This window comes from Macrobrachium rosenbergii, chromosome 49 (genome assembly GCF_040412425.1).
Source record: "Macrobrachium rosenbergii isolate ZJJX-2024 chromosome 49, ASM4041242v1, whole genome shotgun sequence".
NCBI lineage: Eukaryota > Metazoa > Arthropoda > Malacostraca > Decapoda > Palaemonidae > Macrobrachium > Macrobrachium rosenbergii.
The window spans coordinates 7,292,561-7,298,560 of NC_089789.1; the positions used below are offsets into that span (position 1 = coordinate 7,292,561).

Consider the following 6,000-nt stretch of genomic DNA (forward strand, 5'->3'; position numbering starts at 1 on the left):
AACTTTTTCTTCTTCTTGTCCAGTTTCTGATTTCTTCTTATTTTGCAAATTCTAAGGACAATCTCTATCCCAATGCCATTCTGATTTGCATATTGCACACAACGTTACTTTCCCTTCTCTATTTATAGGATTTCTTCCACTTTACCTCGATTCACTTTTCCCTGATATCTTTGGTTTTCCCTCCTTTTCCCAAAATTCGCGTAACCTTCTGATCCCAACCATTCCCCCTCCTCTTTGTTCCCTAATCCCTCAAATATTCTTTTCATTATCTGTGGCACTGTTTTATATTCCAACTTTTCTTGACCACAAGCTGCTAATACCATTTTTTTTTTCTGTGAGATTCGCTTGTTCTAGTACATGAAAACCATTTGCTTCCCGTTCAAGCATGCTTTTCTCTATCACTCTACTACACTCTAACTCTGCCTTTTCATACCTAATTATGAAATCTCTCATCTTTTCACTAAATTCTCTTTCTATTTTAAAATAGTTGGTCATTTTACTGTAATTTTCCATTAACGTATCTTTTAGATACACTTCATCTAGTTTGGACAGGATTATCATTGAACCCTCTTTATCCTTAAGTTTATCTCTATCTATTCCTTCTGTTACTTCTAAAGCTTTTCCTTTTAAGCTCATTCTTATCTCTACCCCTGGATATTTCACTTCTTCTCCACACACCAAAAGCCAATCTTCGACTTGTCCTCAGCATCCTTTATAATCGCCCTGTGTCCCGCTAAATCTCAAACAGTCTCTTCTCCACTTCACCTCCCAAAGTTTACCATTTGATCCGTCCATTTTTAATGAACCACACTCTGCTACCACTTGAAATTTTTTCTATCCTAACCCGTCCAAAAATGCTACAATTATGAGATCCACCCACCTGTTCATGTTGTTCTTTATTATACAATCCAGCTTATGACTACAAAAACAACAAAACACTTACAACCCAAAATTAACAACCTAACCATCAGAGCACTCTCTCTACCACACTACACTATTCAACACTCCCACCTGCATTTGTTTACATGTTGTCCCTCCCATCATTTTCATCCTATGACATCACTTCCTATGACATCACAACAAGAACAAATACTTTTAAAACATAACGAATGCTTTGCAATGCAGAAAATAAAAATAAAATGATTATTAACTTATAAAACTAACATATAATCAACTTCTTCCTTGGGAGAGATAGTACTAGCAAAAACGTCGACATCCAGGTTAGAATGTCGAGCCTTTTCGGAAAGTACCACAGCCCCCTTATAGGATAAGGTAACGAATAATCTGGATCAACGATACAAAGTCCAAGGAGGGGGGGAACAAGGACTTGAACCCAACAATAGATGCTGATGGATTCGGAGTCCACTTACGACATCTGAGAAGGAGTCGAGGTATTGATCCCCTTCACCTGTTCTTCCATCTTCTACGCCAAGGCCAGAGCGAGATGAAAGATGGTCCTAAGACGGCACATCTCTGTCCAACAACTCTCATAAGGGCGCTTGCTGAGCATGGGACAGGAACCCTAAACGAGAGTCACATGCCACCCAGAGAACAGTTCCCTGGGACAGCAAGACTGAAGAAGCTTCTCATCCATAGCTAAATCTCGACTGAGGAGAAAAAGGCTACTTCAGATGGAAGACTAGGTTGCAAGGGCCTACGTTCTTCACAAATGAAAGGGAGAGAAGCAACCCTTGGCGGAGAAGACGAGGAAGTCCAGACATGAAGAGCAACTCTGACCCTAGAAGTTCCATCAACAACACCAACCAGCGAAGACGGATCCAGTCCCTGGGACAGTGTTGCAGAGGACTTCAAGAGATATCCAGCTATATCCCTTGCCACTCAGCAAGAAAGCCTATGCTTGTAAGGAAAGCTGGAAGGCCTCCCAGTCCTGAACAAACAGGGATGTACTGCCTGAAGAACCACTTCTTATGTAGCTGCTACAGAAGGTTGGGTCAAGTAGAACTCTTCTTGATGCCTCTGAAGCAGAGCTATCAGGTCGGGTGAAAAGTGAAGTCTTCCAGCATTTGTCTGTAACTCGGGTTGAGCAATGCTTGTGAACCCCTAGCGAAACGGACAAATACGTAGGGAAAAACGCAGATATCGATTTTCCCCAACAAGACAGCATGCCTCACCCTAGCAGCTCCTGGGTCTGGTATGAAGGAGAGAGAAAACTACCGACTTTGTTGTGCAGGGAGGCAACAGAAAGACGGTAGGGATCTATCAGTCGAGCAGCCTCCTCGTGAATCTTCGTGAGAAAAAGAGCGAAGAGCATGTTCCGTCCCAATCACTCAAACCCGAGGCCGAGCTCACCTACCAATACATCCCCACCGGGAATGTATCTGGCTAACTGAGCTATCGAGTGCACTATACAACACTCAAGTACCTGCAAATGTCGAAAGATGAAACAGGAGGAAAAAATTATCCCCTCTTGTTTGTCGACTTATGCCACTACTGTGGTTTTGTTTTTCAACTACACGAATTGACCACAGATTGCCGTCTTGTATAGGAAAACCCACCCCTGGACAGGACCAGTCTCCAGAAGGCAGGGTTCTTTCCAGGAATAGTCGTATCTGAGGAGAGAAAGCCTAAAAGTGAAGGATTGTGGATCCATCAGGAGACTGTCTGAAGGAAACCAGCAGGAGAAGATGAGAGAGAACCCAGTCCAGGTGGAGCAGAGTCAGAACAACCTGCAGTCAGCAAGACCCTCCAAGACAAGAAAAATTCGTACTCTGTCAAGGCAGGGGAGGAGCTTGGTGCCTCGACCTGAATGAACTCCTTGTCCGAATAAAAGTATTCATCTGGTCGAGAACACTCTAACAAGCAAGGCTACCTATAAGCAACCGGCCCGCCACAAGTAATTCATGACCCCTAATCTCCATCGACCCACTACCTTCAATTGGGACATCATTTTGACCTTAACCTACATAAGAAATCCTTGATGCATGTATAAGGAGGTGATGCTCGGTAATTTCCATACTCAGCCTATGCCTACCGTAAAAGTAAGCACAGGATAACTTACAGCTATAGTATTAGTCATAAGGCTGCCACAAAAATATTATGGGTAAAACGTAGGCTACAGGGTAACTGCTCACGGACTGCCCTGTTGTTGTTATGGAATGGTTCTGCGCACGCACAAGTCATTAGGGAGCCATATATTCAAGAAGGGATTGGCTAAGGAAACCTATTATAAAAGGGGTAGATCTAAGTAGTAGCTCCGTGGCAGCAATTTCCTTCTAACTTGACTTTGTCTACAGTTTTTTGGTTGCTAATTATGGATTTACCTTCAATTTTTATTGCAAGAATGTAATTATCCTGTAATTAATGCCTGAAGTCCAACAAGGGTTTCCATACGCGATCTTCACGAGACAGAGCACGGGTATATACGTCTGTTTCGAGCGGTTCATATCCCATCCGGCAAGTGCAATAACTTGTTAACGCATTGGTACCGCCGCCCCAGGGCCAGTACTAAACACGGCGAAGGGACACTCCATTTGGCCGACAACAAACAGATGCACCGCCAGTATCAGAAGCCCTAAAAGTGTAGAAAAAAACAATTTCCAAGGTAAAAACAGGCACGGAGCTAATATGATACTTAGAATTAGCATAAAAGGAACTCAACTAAATTTTACCCTATACGAACCTAACATACCCTAACCTCACCTAACCTAACCTAGCAGGCAGTGTTACTCAGACGGGGGCTCGGCCTCCAAGCCTCCCAGGTAAGGAAACCACTTTTTACCCAAAGTGCCCCTATAACACTGCGCATGCGCGATAGCATTCCAGGATGGATTGCATACAAATACATATCAGTTCTGATGTTAATTACAATTACAGACCGACAAAAAATTACAATAAATTCTTGATAAGCAACCAAAGTAGGCTACTACAGGAAAAGTCAATTTCCAAGGTAACACCCGGGCCATAAAAACCCAATAATTACCAGTTATTTCTCGATTCAAGGAATCATCACGGGTAAACTGAAGCTGTAGCAATGGTAATTGAGAAATAGCAGTCGGGTGTCGATGGACTTAATCGAGTCTAGTCTCAGGTAACGGTTAAACGGCGGCCGAGTGTTGTAGTAATAGTAAGCATAGAACTCTCCTTTGCAACGTTTCCCTTCCTGAATCCTGGTCGCTCTTGTTCACCTCTGAGTTGGCTTATTCGTGTCCTTCATGGTACAGCACTAAATGCTTTTGAAAAGCAAGGTTCTCAATTTCTTCTACAAACATGTGTGAATAGTTAGTCACAACTGTCAAGCTATCAGTTCATCTTTATCTTGTGTTTAGTTCATTTTATTTCCTTTATCCTAAACACCCAATTCCACTCTTTTATTTTCCTATTATTATTTATATTAACATTGTGATTCTCTTAACACGTACGCCAAACTTGGACAAAATCTTACGTTTCAGACAATTTAATTTTTCCCGCTTGTTGCTTCCAAACATGAATCAACAACATCACCGTGGAATATAAACGTTTCTTTTATTACTATAAATGAAATATGAGCTGAAAACAATTAAAAAAAAAAACAATACGTTTCTTAGACTGATATTTTTTTACCAATGAATTATTTTTATTCACCTTTAAGTCCTTCCTTTAAGCTCTTGTAGTTGTGTATTGCTCTGTCTGCACTTTATTTGATATCTAAAAGTATGGTTTAAAAATGTTTTCTGCCGTTAACCAGTTATGCAGACTTTAACCACAAGGTTAACTGGATTAGAGCACACGACAACATTAGTGTAATCAGGGCTTACTAACATTTCAGCAAAGGGTGTTTTAAATTGGAAATCGTACAGTAGATAATATTACATCGTATTGAAATTAAATAGGCTTGTTACAAAGACGCAGGTTTAGTCTTGATGTTGTAAGACATGTACAGTATATACATCTTTTGAATGGGTTCACAAAAAAAACCTCATAGGATAACGGTAGTGTGTGTATATATATATTTATATATATATATATATATATATATATATATATATATATATATATATATATGTGTGTGTGTGTGTGTGTGTGTGTGTGTGTGTATTTGTGTGTATATAAGTATATATATGTATACATATATCTTCTTCTTTTAATGTGCTTTTTCCCATTTTGTATGGGGTAAGAGATAGCACGATGCCTTCTTTTTATATATATATATATATATATATATATATATATATATATATATATATATACATATTTGAAGGACTCTGATTTGGCTTTGGGGTAGACTTTATAGTCTCGATGGGCTGCCCTGCCTGTCATCGCTTAGACCCCTGTAGCGTATGTACAGTCACTCATAAATGTTTTGCAACATGTTCCAGAAGTTTTCGTTCACCTAACAGTAATTTGTTCTTTTGATATTTACAAGGAAATGTAATTTTCTTATTCGATTTTGGTTATTAATCATACGGTTAACAATATGAAAAAGAATGACGAGTGAAAAATTCATATTACGAAAAATGACGAAACATTTTGAAAAATTTCACTTGAGACGATTGGGCAAAAGAGTCAAAGAAGAAACTTTATTTCGAATCCAGATAAAAGCTTATTGACTAATAAAATAATATTGAATAATCATCAGTGAAATTATATATAAATAAAGAAAGAAAGAATTCAACTATTATCGTTGTCAAAAACAAAAAATAAAAAATCTCATTACATCGTATGTTATCGTGTGACTCCACATTCTGGCAGGAAAGTTAAACTAAACTGTCTCGTTACTTGCACCGATAAGATGGCCAACAGACTCGGTCGCGCCACAATCATTAGCTTGCATAAGACTAATGTTTCTATCGCACATATTGCTCGGCAGCTTAGCGTAAATAAAACAACCATGTATAGACGGATACAACAACAGAGAACGAAGAAATATAGTCTTCTTCACTGCTGGCGTTTAACAACAACTAAATTAATGTTGAACGTCTTGCTAATTTTAATTCTTTAGAAACTTAGATAATAAGAATACAAAAACAGGTGTTATATATTCAAGTTAACTTCATTAGAGGC

At 39.2% G+C, this 6,000-nt stretch overlaps 1 protein-coding gene across 1 annotated transcript in view; it reads right to left on the reverse strand.

Moving 5' to 3' along the window:
- Window positions 1-4,392, reverse strand: part of LOC136832040 (telomerase reverse transcriptase-like) — a 32,874-nt gene extending 28,482 nt beyond the window's left edge. The window contains exon 1 of the mRNA XM_067092541.1: window positions 3,941-4,392. The gene's annotated coding sequence lies outside the window, so the exon portion shown is untranslated. The remainder of the gene's footprint in view (window positions 1-3,940) is intronic.
- Between the last annotated feature and the right edge of the window lie 1,608 nt (window positions 4,393-6,000).